General features: G+C 37.3%; 1 pseudogene; it reads right to left on the bottom strand.

Moving 5' to 3' along the window:
• LOC132650895 (zinc finger protein 431-like) overlaps positions 1–14,597 on the bottom strand; it is a 96,717-nt pseudogene extending 82,120 nt beyond the window's left edge.
• Positions 14,598–15,176: the final 579 nt, after the last annotated feature.

Below are 15,176 nucleotides of genomic sequence, written 5' to 3' on the forward strand. Positions count from 1 at the left end.
GGTATTCCCCTTCATTATGGGTATTTTTGAAGATCCCTGTGATGGTAAGAGAATTTGTTATGTGGATCTCTTTTATAGCATCATTTTTCTATAAGAGGTTTTCTCCTATATATGAAGAGTATTGTAAGAATTCAGAGTTTCACCACACCAATCCCATTCAAAAATTTTTGTACTGTATGAATGATACTTCATTTACAATGTGAGCCAAGACAAGCAGAAGTTCCAAATTCCTAGTATTCATAGGTATTTTCAGCAATATGAGTTTGCTGATGAATTCTCAGTGAAGTTGCAAAACCAATTAACAGTAACCATTTATCACATTCAGAAAATTTACTCACAGTGGGGACCACTACCAAATCAATTGTTCTTGGAGAAAGACAGGGACACTGCTTCTTTCAATATCCCTATGCTCATGTCTTGAATCATTTTGACATATGATATACCAGTTTAATTTACAAATATAATAAAGATTCCCATATTGAATTAACACAGTTTGTTTTTTGTTCATCATAGACATGTCATATAGGGACTAAGGTTTCTCCAAAACAATATTCTTGATTCTCATAAGCTGCTCCTTTCACTAAACTTTACAATGTTACTGCATGAAAATGAGTAACACTGGTTCTAATATGAAATTTTTGCTTATTAGAAGGTTTTGGACACATACTGATCACCAATTCAGTGTGTATACCTTTAAAATATCTGAGTAGATAGAATGAGACTAAACAGATTGGCAGTTCAAGTCAGTAGCTGTAATGTCCATATGATTCAAATGGTATTTTTGTTACAATATTATTTTATTTTCTTCTATCTTAGAGGAGTGCCTTGTAAACACAAATCAGATGCCTGACATTGAAGTACATGGAATTATGAGATTTTAATGATCATCAGTACACTTAAAGCAGTGCTGTTTTTATACTGTTGCTTTTCTTTAAAACTTCCAGGACACAGCCATGTGTGCTGGTACATGCCTTCAATCCCAGCACTTGTGGAGGCAGAATCTGGCAGATCTGTGTGATTTTGAGGTCACGCTGGTATAACAAGTAAGTCTAAGAAAGTCACAGATACTCAGAAAAAAAATCTATTTCAAAAACAGAAAATAAAAAGGAGCCAATAAACAAACAAACAAACAAACAAAAACAAACAAAAAACACCAAACTTCCAGGACACATTAAAAATTAAGATTTATATCTGTATCAACATGCACATAAAGTTACCTTTTATTACTTGTAGAACTTTGAAAATGTTCTTCAATATTATGGTCATCCCAATTGTAGCCTAAAATATAGTACGAGAAAATATATATTATTGGAAATATCATGTTATTATTAAGGCAAAACTTAAATCACTATCTTCTGTGACCCTTAGAACCATGCCTGATTTATTTACCTCATTCCTCCTCATTCTCAATTGGAATTACAGAAGATGATCAATAACAAAGTAAGAGTTGTCTCTTTATTTTTAAAGTGAAAGAAAAATTGCAGTCTTACCTATAGCAGTGAGGTTTTCACAGGTCTCTAGCATCACATCTTTGTAGAGTTGCTTCTGGGAAGGTTCCAGCAAGGCCCACTCTTCTTGGCTGAATTTCACATACACATCACTGAAGGTCACTGAATTCTAAAATATGCCATACATTTGTACAACAGAAACAGTGGCAACAATATAATTTATATGTCATTGTCAATATAATCATATAATTCTACTGCATCTTCAATTCATTTTCTGACACAGAAGTGTGAATGTTTTATAGTTGGGTGCTGTGCGTGATGTGAAGTAGGGGAGATGAAAAAGCCTAAAGGTTAGATTGAAAAATAAAAATAAAAACCAAAGGCGTGCTTCAAAAACCTGTGTTTCATCAGTTTGTAAGACATGAATATAAAGTAGCCATTAGTTGGGTTCTTGAGCAATCTATGAATCCTCTTCAGTTACTTGGGTGAGTAGGTCAGGACCCTGTCATGAGACAGGTGGAAGGACAAAACACAGTCATTATATTTTATATAGCAACAAATGAGATGTGTTGATCAGGGGTCACTGAACAGATGGGTAACATCAGTCAAAAGACAACATGGTACTGAATATTATGTTTTGACCAGGGCTCAGGGATGTGGCATATCAGTATGTGAAGAGGAGGGCTCATATATTTGTGGAAGGGAAAGTGGACGACAGTGAATACATGAATAAAAATAATGTGAGTGGCAAGCAACAACAATCATAGCCAATAACATGATATTTCTGAGTGACCAGACAAAAGAAAAGGAATAGAACACATGGTTGTTTTTTGATCATTGTTTTGTATATCCTCCTTACTAAATAATGTAGTCTATAGATTAAAAATAAAGATTAAAACTTTTCTATTAAAAATAAGTGTTATTGATATCACTAAGTCATTTTAGAAGAAAACAGAAAAACAAGTTTTAACTGTATCATATATGAACTTTTTGAAGAGGATATAGCTTTGGAATAGACGTGGCAATTTATGTGGACAAAGACAAACAGAGAGAAGAGTGTAAAACAGAGAGACAGAGACATAGAGACAGAGACACAGAGAGAGAGAAATTAACAGATGAACAATACTAATTACAGATCAGAGAAATTTATTAGCAGTTACTAACTACAAAAAATGGTGGACAAGCTGGGTGTATTCTGTCATGCCTTCAATTCCATCACTCAGGAGGCAGACACAGGTGTATCTTATTGAACTGGATGTCAGTATTATCTATTCAAAGAGTTCTAGGACAGCCAGACCTATATATTAAGACAGAGTCTCCTCTAAAAGTCAATCAAACAAACAAAATATTGAAAGAACTCAGAGGTCTTTACTGAAGATTCTACAAGGAATTATACATTCACTCCTGTTGTATATTTATTTTCCATAAATCTGCACTACCCCAGCTTAAACTGTAACTTCAATGATATCTTACTAAAAGGGAATGGATGTTTAAACAGGTAAAAATAGAAGACAAAAATATTAGCAGTGTAAATGTTGATCATAAATGAGCAACGTAAGATAGGAGAGATGGCTCAGCAGTGAGGAGCTCTTATTGCTCTTGGAAATAATTGGGCTCAATTGTTAGTGTTTACCTGGGACCCGCTACTTTCAATTGTTATAAGTTCATCAGTTCTGAAGACATCTTCAGACTACTGTGAGGATTAGGCACACAAGAGGTGCATATTCATGCATACAATCAAAATACTTATATTCAGTAAAAAGTAAAAATAGATCCCAGATGGCTGGGCTGATTGCACACTGTTCTGATAAGCTGGGTAGCAGAGACTGCACAGTGACCAATAGTTGGATCTGTGGGCCCCCAAACACCACTGACTGTGTTTCCTAGGTAAGAAGAAAACCAATGATGTGGGAAACTATTGGGTCCAACCTCAGAGCACCCAGCTAATCTCTGGAAAAAATTCTTGGATATTGCAGCAGGAATAAGATTTTCAAGCAAATGGATCCAAGAAGCAAGCTATTCTAATATCTAATAAAACAGACTTTAAACCAAAATTAATTGAAAGGGATGAGGAAGAGGGAATCCAAGATGGCATTGCCAGGAGGACCACGACAGGAACAGGACAGCAATGTTGGTACAGCAACTAAAAGACTGAACTCTGGGCCCTAAAACAACAGCAATCGTGTTTCCCAGGTGAGAGGAAACTCCGTGGTGTGGGGATCACTCAGTCCCACTCTCAGGTCACTCAGTGAGATCCCGGAAAATATCCCAGGTGAAGCATACACCTATTTGTCCTGATCACCTTCCCAGGCCTAACTGTGTGCTCCAGGGCACCAGAGACTGGGAGCTCCAGGCTCAAAAAAAAAAAAAAAAACAGGGAAGAAGAAAGTGGGACTGACCTCAGGTCACCCAGTCTATCCCTGGAAAAGGTCCTGCAGACTGGTGGGTACACAGCTGTCAGCCTTGAGTGGGCCTCCAGTCACTAGACCTCCATGCCCTACTCTCCATCACAGACAGAACTGTGTGCCCCAGGACACTAGAAGATGGGTTTCCCTGTCTGGAGAAAACCCCACAGGCAGGGAAAGAGCAGGTCCCAGCTTAGAGCACTCAGCCAACTCCCCCACACACACACTACCACCACCACACATGGGAACATTCTTGGAAATGTTCTCAGGTTCTTTCCCAGTCACCAGCTTGGTAGCCATCTGGCAAGTGCCTACCCATTCTACACACCACGTCAAACACCACAGATTAGGTCTTCATGTTGGGAGAAAACCCAAAGGTGGGGAAAACATCTGGCCCTACCTCAGGACACCTAGCCCTGGAAAAGTTTCTGGTTATTCACAGGCTCCAGACTCTAGCCTCCTGCTGCACATGGGAGAGCAGTGATCAGCTGCCACGGATTACTGCTTGGGTACTGGGGCACAGAGCTCTAACCTCAGACCTACAGAAGCCTTGGATCCCCAAGATCAACCCCCAGATACTGCTCCAAGGGACAACCAGTTATCCCTAACTAAGCTGACCAAACCATGGGGTACCCAGGTTACAGCTACAGCTTACTAAATTTACAGCAAGAAAGCCAGAAGCAGGACAGCTGTCTCCAGGACTTCTCTGGGTGAGAGGAGAGCCCCCTTGACTAACAAAGACCACAATTACCGCTCAGGTCTCTATGCCTGTGGTGATTTTTGGCAATTCCTGAGAAATACCTGCTATTCTGTGACTGTACCCCAAAAGCTGAGGAGGCCTCCTTCAGGAAAAATCATCTTCCTGCCAAGGGGATTATCCCCACCACAGGATTCCAGGAAGTGCCAGAAAATAACACCCAACACCTAAGATAGCCAAAAGGGTAGAGGCAAGTGTAAAAGCTCAAAAAGACAAAGCAATATGGCATCTCCAGAACCCAGTTATTCAGGGGCAAGCAGCCCTGGACACACCAGGGTAAATGAAATTCAAGAAGATGACCTTACATCTGTGCTTATGAACCGGATAATAGAGGAAAAAATAAACTGCTTAAAGACCTAGATGACGATAAAGTCAAACAGATTATTGCCTTTTGCAAAGAAATGGAGGAAGATAAAGTCAAACAGATTATGGACATCCTTAAAGAAATACAGGAAGTTGCAGCCAAATAATTTGTGGCCTTTAGAGAGGAAATACTTAAATCACTGAAAGATATTAAAGAAACAGGATTGTTTGAACAAACAGCTGAAGGAATTGAAAAAAATACGGTCAGAGAAGTGAAGGAAATCAATAAAATGGCTCAAGATCTGATACGAGAATTGGAAAAAATTAAAGAAAACACAAGTGAGGAAACTGTGGAGAGAAAGAACTTAAGGAGGAAAAGAGGAACTACAGAGGTAAGCATAATCAATAGACTACGAGAGATAGAAGAAATAATCTTAGGTGTGGAAGACACAATGGAAGAAATAGATGTAGCTATCAAAGAAAATGTTAAATCTAAAAAAATCCTGACACAGAGCATCCAAGAAATCCAAGACAACATGAAAAGCAAAACCTAAAAATAATAGGAATAGAGGAAAAAGAAGATTCCCTCCTCCAAGGCCCAGAAAATATTTTCAACAAAATCATAGAAGAAAATTTCCCCAACTTAAAAGAGAGGTCTATAAGACTACAAGAGGCCTACAGAACAACCAATAAATTAGAGCAGAATAGAAAATCCTCCCACCACATAATAAACAGTAAGTATACAGAACAAAGAAAAAATACTAAAAGCTGCAAAAGAAAAAGGCGAAGTAACATATAATGGCAAACGAATCAGAATCACACCTGACTTCTCAATAGAGACTATGAAAGCCAGAAGGGACTGAACAGATATCATGCAGACCCTAAGAGAACATAGATGTCCACCCAGGCTACTATATCCAGCAAAAGTTTCAGTCATCATAGATGGAGCAAACAAGATATTTAATGACAAAAACAAATTTAAACAATACCTACCCACAAATCCAGAGGTAAAAAAGCTCTTAGAGGGAAAACTACAACCCAGGAAAGCTAACTACATTCAGGAAAACACAGGAAATAAATAATGTCACTACAGCAAAACTAAAAGTAACCAAGCACACAAACACTACCACAAGCAACATCAAAATAAAAGGAACTAACAGCCACTGGTCATTAATTTCCCTCAACATCAATGGACTTAACTCTCCAATAAAGACACAGACTAACATAATGGACACTTAAACAAGACCAAATAAACTGTTGCATACAAGAAACACATCTAAGTCACAAAGATAGACATTACCTGAGAGTAAAGAGCTGGAAGGGTCCAAGCAAATGGACGCAAGAAACATGCAGGAGTAGCCATTCTAATATCTAATAAAATAGATTTTCAACCAAAATTAATCAAAAGACATGAGGAAGATCATTCATACTCATCAAAGGAAAATTCCACCAAGAAGAAATCAAAATTCTGAACATCTATGCCCCAAATACAAAGGTACCCACGTTTGTAAAAAGAAACATTAATAAAACCTAAACCAAACACAAATCCCCATACATTACTACTGGGAGACTTCAACACTCCACTCTCAACAAAGGACAGGTAAACAACAGAAATTACACAAAGAATATCTCTAATAGAGGTCATGTATCAAATGGACCTAACAGATATCTACAGAATCTTACACCCAAAGAAAAAAGAATTTACCTTCTCTCAGCACCTCATGGAAACTTTTCCAAAACAGACCATATCATTGATCACAAAGTGAGCCTCAATCTATACAAGAAGATAGAAATAATCCCTTGTATCCTATCTATTACTGTGGTCTAAACCTGGACCTCAACAACAACAGAAATAGCAAAAAGCCTACAGACACATGGAAAGAGAAGAACTCACTACTAAATTACAGCTGGGGCAGGGAAGAAATAAATAAAGAAATTAAAGTCTTCCTAGAATTCAATGGAAATGAAGACACAACATTACAAAACTTCTGGGACACAATGAAAGCAGTGCTAAGACGAAAGTTCATAGCACTAAGTGCCTTGAAAAAGAAATTTATAACACCTCATACAGTAAACTTAATGGCTCACCTAAAATCCCTAGAAAAAAGAAGCAGACACACCAAAAAAGAGTAGAATAATCAAACTCAGGGCTGAAATCAATAAATTAGAAACAAATAAAACAATTCAAAGAATCAATGAAACCAAGAGCTGGTTCTTTGAGAAAATCAAGATAGACAAACCCTTAGCCAAAATAACTAAAAGGCAGAGAGACACTATCCAAATTAACAAAATCAGAATTGAAAAGGAGGAGAAAACAATAGACACTGAAGAACTCTAAACAATCATTAGGACTTACTTCAACAGTCTATATACCAAAAAAATTGAAAAGTCTAAATAAAATGGACAATTTTCTTGATCGATTCCACTTACCAAAGCTTAATCAAGACCAGGTAAATCAATATATATAATATATATATATATAACAACTTCAAACCTTGAAACAACTACAAACCTTGAAAGAAAAATTCTCAACTTCACATGGGATGCAATGAAAGCAGTCCTAAGAGGAGTTTTAATAGCACTAAAGGCCTTCATACGCTATTGGAGACATCCCATACAAGCAACTTATTGGCACACCTGAAAGCCCCAGGAAAAAAGAATCAGAAACACCCAGCAGGAATAGACCACTAGGAATAACCAAACTCGGGGCTGAAATCAATTAATTAGAAACAAAGAGAATAATTCAAAGAATCGATGAAACCAAGAACTAGTTCTTTGAGAAAATAAAAAAACATAGACAAACTCTTAGCCAAACCAAGTAAACGGCAGAAAGACACTATCCAAATCAACAAAATCTGAAAGAAAGAAATATAAGACACTGAGAAAATCCAAAGAACCACTAACTCTTATGTCAAAAGCCTATATGCCACAAAATTTGAAAATCTAAATGAAATATACAATTATCTTTAGATTCCACTCAGCAAAGTTTAATCAACATCAGGTAAAGCTATTAAATAGTCTTATACTGCCTAAGGGAATAGAAGGAGCCATCAAAATACTCCCAACCAAAAATAGCCAAGGGCCAGATGATTTCAGAGCAGAATTCTACAAGACCTTCAAAGAAGAGCGAATACTGATATTCTTCAAATTATAATACAAAACATAAATGGATGCAACATGACCAAACTCTTTTCATAAGACCACCGTCAACTTGATAAATCCTCAAAGATCCCCAAAAAGAAAGAGAACGTCAGACCAATCTCTTTTATGAACAATGATGCAGAAATACTCAGTAAATACTCACAAACCAAATCCAAGAACATATCAAAGATATCATCCACCATGACCAAGTAGGCTTCATCCCAGGCATGCAGGAGTGGTTAAGTATATGGAATCCATCAATGTAATCCACCATATAAACAAATTGAAAAAAAAAAACACACAGGATGCTGAAAAAGCATTTGACAATATGCAACAGTTATTCTTGTTTAAAGTCTTGGAGGGACTGGGGACAAAGGCACAGATCTAAAAATAGTAAAGACAGTGTAAAGAAACTTCATAGCTAACATCAGACTAAATGAAAAGAAAGTTAAATCAATTCCACTGAACTCAGGAACAAGAAAAGGCTACACACTCTCTACCAATCTCTTCAATACAGTACTCATAGTCCTATCTAGGGCAATAAGACAACTAAAGGAGATCAAGGGGACACAACTTGATAAGGAAGTAGTCAAGTATCACTATTCACAGATGATATGACAGTATACAAAAATGACCCCAAAAATTCTACTGTAGGGAACTCCTACAGTTGAAAAACACTTCGGCAAAGTGGTTGGATATAAAGTTAACTCAAAAAAAAAAAAAAAATCAGGAGCACTCCTGTATGCAAAAGACAAATGGACTGAGAAAGAATTAGGAAAAAAAAACAACATAATGTATCTTGGTGTTATCCTCAACAAGCCAATGAAAAACCTAATTGAAAACAAAAACAAAATATAACTTCAAGTCTGTGAAGAAAGAAATTGAAAAAGATACCAGAATATAGAAATAGCTCTCATGCTCATGGATCAGTAGGATCAACATAGTAAAAATTGCTATTGTACCAAAAACAATCTACATATTCAATGATATTCCCATCAAAATATCAATACAATTCCTTAAGGAATTTGAAAAAAACATTCCCAGCTTCATATGGAAAAATAAAAAGCCAGAATAGCTAAAACAATCCTGTACAAAGACAGTTCTTCAATAGGTATCACCATCCCTGATCTCAAGCTCTACTATAAATCAATAGTAATAAAAACTGCACAGTACTGTGATAAAAACAGAATGGTGGACAAATGGAATTGAAGTGAAGACCCACAAATAAACCCACACACCTATGGACACTTGATTTTTGACAAAGAAGCCAAAACCATGCAATGGAAAAATGATGGCATCTTCAACAAATGGTGCTGGTCTAACTGGATGTCTACATGTAGAAAAATGAAAATAGATCCATATTTATCACCCTGCATCAAACTACAGTCCAAGTTGTTCAAAGACCTCAACATAAAACAGATACACTAAATCTGTAAGAAGAAAAATTGGGAAAGAGTCTTGATCTCATTGGCATAGATGATAAATTCCTCAACAGAACACCAAGAACACTGGCTCTAAGATCAAGAATTAATGAATAGGATCTCATGAAACAAAAATCTTCTATAAAGCAAAGAACTCTGTCAATAGAATAAAATGGCCACGTACAGCCTGGCAAAAGATCTTCACCAACCCTACATACAACTGAAAGAGCTAATAAACAATATATATATAAAGAGCTGAAGAAATTGAACTCCAATAATCCAAATAATCCAATTTAAAACTGGGGTACAGAACTATACAGAGATTTCTCCACAGAGGAATATCAAATGGTGGACATTAAATGCTCAATATCTTTAGTCATCATGGAAATGCAAATGACATTCCATCTTAAACCCATCATGATTAAGGTCAAAACCTGAAGTGACAGCAAGCTAGTGAGAATGTGGAGAAAGAGGAACACTCCTCTATTGCTGGTGAGAGTGCAAACTTATACAACCACTTTAAAAATCAATCTGATGCTTTCTCAGACAATTGGAAATAGTGTTACTTCAAGACCCAGCTCTACCATTCCTGGGCATATATCAAAAAGATGCTCCACCATTCAACAAAGATATTTGTTCAACTGTGTTTATAGCATCTATATTCATAATAGCCATAACAGGGAAACAAACTACATGTCTCTCAACCAAACCATTGTTTTACAGAAATTGTGGTACATTGACACAATGGAATGCACCTTGGGTATTTAAAAAAAGAAAACAAGGAAACTATAAAATTTTCAGATGGAACTAGAAATGATCGTCCTAAGTGAGTTATTACAAAACCAGAACGACATGCATAGTATATACTCATATTTAAATGGATAATGGCCATAATATAGCATAAACATACTACAATCTACAGACCTAAAGGAGCTAAATAAAAAGGAGGACCCTATGGTGGATCCTAAATTCTTATGCAAAAGTGCAAATAGAATCGACACCAGAAGTGACTGAGAGGGAAGAGGATGAGAGTCTAACATACATATCCTCTGAAAGACTCTGCCCAGCAGGGGTTCAAAGCAGGTGCTAAGATTCACAGCCAAACTCTGGGTAGAGCACAGGGAATCATAGGAAAGAGTGGGAGGATAGAATGTAGAAAGACCCAGAGCTGGCAGGACCTCCATGAGAAGACCAACAGGGACAACAAATCTGGGCACATGGGTACCTGCAGAAACTGATGCACCCACCACAAACCATTCACTAAGAGGACCTGACCCCTGTTCAGATGTAGTTGAAGGCAGCTCAGTCTCCATGTGGGATCCATAGTAAGGGGGGAAGATGCTGGCTCTGACATGGACTCTGTTGTCTGCTATTTGATCACTTCCCCTTGGTGGAGGGGGGATTGCTATGCCACAGAGGAAGAGGATGCAGACAGTCCTACTGAGACTTGATAGGCTGGGTTCACATTGTAGGAGAGGAGGGCTCCCTGTATCTGAGCTATAGGAAATGGGATAAGGGGAAAAAAGAATGGAGGGTGAGACTAGGAAGAGACAAGGGAGAGGATTACAATTGGGATGTTAAGTGGATAAATTACTTTTTAATTTAATTAATTAATTTATTACAATGTGTTCACTTTGTATTCTTGCCATAGGCCCCTCCCTCATCTCCTTCCAGTCCCACCCACCCTCCTTCTTCTCCCCCTATGCCCTTTCTCTAGTCTCCTAATTGGGGAAGAACTCCTCCTCTTCTAGCTTATCAGGTCTCATCAAGGATGGCTGCATCGTCTTCCTCTGTGGCCTTGAAAGCCTGCACCACCAAGAAGGAGGTGATCAAAGACTTGAGTTCATGTCAGAGAATAAATTTAAAAAAACAAATTTAAATTAAAAAATAAATTAAATGTGAATAAAACAAACAAATAAAATAAAAAAACAGGCAAGAAGAGTGTCACGCACCTACAATTCAATGACCCAGAAAGCTCAGATAGTGTTAGTGTTATGAATAAATGCTATCCTAAGAAATTAAATATACTCCCTGCTAAATTTCAAATGCAAGATGTGGGTGAAGATCAACACAAAAACCTATGCTTACATATACAAAACAAAACAAAATAAAATAAAATATCTAAAACCCTATATTCCAGGCTCAGCAGCCAATGATGGTGATGTTGATGCCAGGCATGTTGGCCTAAATTTAAGCCCAACACTCGACTGGAGTTAGAGCTGTAAGTTCAAAACCAGCCTGGTCTACATATAAACTTTCAGGACAGGCAGGGCTACACAGAAACTTTTTCTTCATTGTCAAAAACAGAAACACCATCTTTTCTGGGAGCTTTTTTGATTCAATCGAATACGTTCTAACCAAATTCACTATAGGCTTATTGTCATCCCATGATGAAAATGTAGTCTAACTTCAATGATCCTAAAATTCTGCAATAGCTCATACATGGTTCAAATGTTCACAGTCTCTTCTGACACACAAGAGAATCTCTTGGGTGCCACATCTTGTAACATTAGAAGCAAGTTACATCATTCCAATATAGATGCACAGAATACCCCTTTCCCATTCTTGTAGAGAGGAATGTGTACATATTGAGGGAAGACTGGACCAAGGAAAGAAGATCAGCAAGGAAAACAGTAAATTCTGATGCTGTTTGAAAAGGTTTAGGTGGTCCTATCCCTGAAACATCTCATACGTCCCCAAGATTGCTTACTTCCACTCCCTATAGGCAAAAATATATGGTAGGTGTCTCCTAACTTAGGTATCTAAACATCTTGTAGTATCAAAATACAACTCAGTCTTCACCCTCACTGCTTCATGCAATGAAACTTTACAGTATCTTCACTGGTAATCTGACTCTGCTAAACACTGATGGCTGGCACCGGGCTGAACTGAAGCTACAAAGAAAGAATCTATTACCTTAAATTTTGCATCTTTCTTGTTTCTAGAACCAGCACAACATGTGTGAGCCTGTCAAGTTGGATTCTACATTGGGGTGGACAAATTGGGATGGACCGTGCCACACTTGGACCACTTTTGGAGCAGTTTTTATATGAAGTTCCTTCCTGGCACTAGGAAACACTTTGCCTACCCCTTCCATTAATAGAAGAATTAACAGTGGGGATTTTTACTGTATGGATACCATCTTAGGCTTCAAATCCAGAGCTAGGACCTACTCTTTGATGGTGATACTTTCCTTGAAAATTACTGTCTCTGTTTCAGCATGTGACTGCCATCTGAAACTACCTAGTGATGCTTTTCTCAACAAACAAAAACTACCTTTATTTCTGCTCCACTTGTATCTTTCTTTCACTGTGGTCCTGAATGTCTCACTAACAATAACCATTCAACAGATTTAGTATTCCAAGTAATAAATCCAACCCATTATTTTTTAATTCTGCCTTACTCAATTGCTCAGGGCATGGGCAGAATAAGTATGATTTTTCAGTCAAAATATCACACAAATGACCTCTAGCTTAATTTTCCATGGAGTCTATTGTCCACTGAAATCCTATGACCTGGACTTCCTCTGTCTGCACTACTCTCAACACTCTGATCTACCAGGTCCTACCAGAACAGTTGATGAAGCTCTGTATACAAAAGCATTCTAAAGCTTTTGCCATCTTAAATCCTGATGTTTTCCATATTTCTTAAAAAGAGAACATTCCAAGATTCTGTGCAGCAGCTAAATCACTCCTTGCATGTAATTTTTATTCTAATTTTCTGCTTTGTTGCTGTGACTAAATCCCCTAACCAAAAGCATCTCAGGTCATGAATGGGTTTACTTGTTTAGTTTGGTACTGTCAGATCACAGTCCACCATTTTGGGAGCTTAGCATAGAAAGTCAAGCTTGAAGAAAATTAAGGCAAAAGCGATGGGCAAATGTTTCCCATTCTCTTCCTTCACCTCTGTCTCATGCTCAGGTAGTTGTCTTATGCAGCCCAGGCCCACTTACTTAGGGATATTGCATCTCTCAGTGGAAGAGCCTTCCCACATCAATCATCCATCAACACAATCTCTCACAGATAGAGCTTCTCTGATGAGGGCATGCCCTTAACTGAGGCTCTCTCCGATGCCTGTAGACTTTGAAATGTTGGCAACTGAAGCGAATTAGGACACAAAGACAATATATAAGAAAGTTTTAAAAACCCAAAAACAATGTGTTAACTCTATCAATCACTTAAGTAGCAAAAACCGAGACATTATTGCTACAACTTGAAAACACAGATATACCAAGAAATGAGGAGAGGCAAGCCTGTAGGATCAAGAAGAGAAAAGTAAAATTGTTTCTCTAAATCAAGTTTCCAAATAAACAAAACATCAGGGAATGATAACATAATAAAATTTCAGAAAGCAAAAATATGTGATGGTCTATCACTTTCAAGAGAAACAATATAGCTAGATTATATCTAATCAAATCATACAGTATACATAGCACACTTGACAAAAGGAAACACAAAGATAGGCCTATAAATATAACACAGTCTTATAACAGGATTATACTTAAAATCAAAATCAAAGTAATCACTGACGAACACTCAACTTGAGCATTCTGATTCTTTCCTTTGCCAACAATAAAAATGCATTGGAGGTGGAGGGATATTATAATTAAAGAGATTCTATTAAAGCATACAAATGTTTCAACATTAGGAAAAATAATTTTGACTACTAAAATTATCTCATACTCTTATGAGAAAGAAAACGATATCTGTTAGGATCAGTTGGAAAACGTATTGTTTTCTATGGTTGATGATTGGATATATGTCTGCACCAGTGCAAAAAGTATATATAAACTTTTAAAAACCAAGTGGAAGATAGAAGATTTTTAAAGAAACAGTGTGTTTGTATTGTACACTTAAACACCTCCTTTTGCATTAATTGCTTTAATGACCAATATCATATTCATATAGTTCCTTTTAAGATCTTTTTCTTGGGCTTTCAGTTATATTTGTATATTTAGGATATGCTGCAGTATGTTATATGAATAAATTCCATAAAGAAATCCAGGCAAAACATAAACAATTGGAGGAAACCAATAAATTCTTTAAATAAAGCCATGAAATAAGAAACAAACGTGAGGATTTTCTGGATGAGGGTGAAGTCTGACATCTCTGGATGTTCGCATTCAATCTATGATGGTTCACTGTTTTATCAGTGAAGGGCCTAAAAATCTGCCTCATGATCCATATGACCCCATTCATATAAAGAGCCTCACATAGTCCTCAGGACAAATTATTGGACAAACCCTTTCCTGAGAAGGAAACTGCTCCAACTGACATGTGGGAATTCCTAGAAATGGATCACCCAACTAAGGATCTTAGTCTTTAGCAGTGACTTTCAACTATACTCAGAGATTCCCCACACAAACATATATAGGATAATTAAGTACTGTGTTCTTCCTCTTGCAATAGCTCCATGCTACTGCATGGAAAATGAGGCATGGTAGCACTACATGTAAGCCAAGTATCCTTTACCCCTACACCCCAGAAAATCAGACATTCATCCTAGAAATCCTTCCCTCTGCCCAAGGTTTATGAATCCCTGATTTTGAATAAACATGCTGGGAATTCATTCATGCTGACTGGTTGTATACCACCTGATACCATCAGCCTTTTATCATGGTCCCTGAAAGTAGTCATTTATCCCCCTCTGGACCTGGTCTCTGAATCACTGGGCCTAGGCCTCACTGGGACTGGGTCTCACC

This window comes from Meriones unguiculatus, assembly GCF_030254825.1.
Source record: "Meriones unguiculatus strain TT.TT164.6M chromosome 13 unlocalized genomic scaffold, Bangor_MerUng_6.1 Chr13_unordered_Scaffold_34, whole genome shotgun sequence".
Lineage (NCBI taxonomy): Eukaryota > Metazoa > Chordata > Mammalia > Rodentia > Muridae > Meriones > Meriones unguiculatus.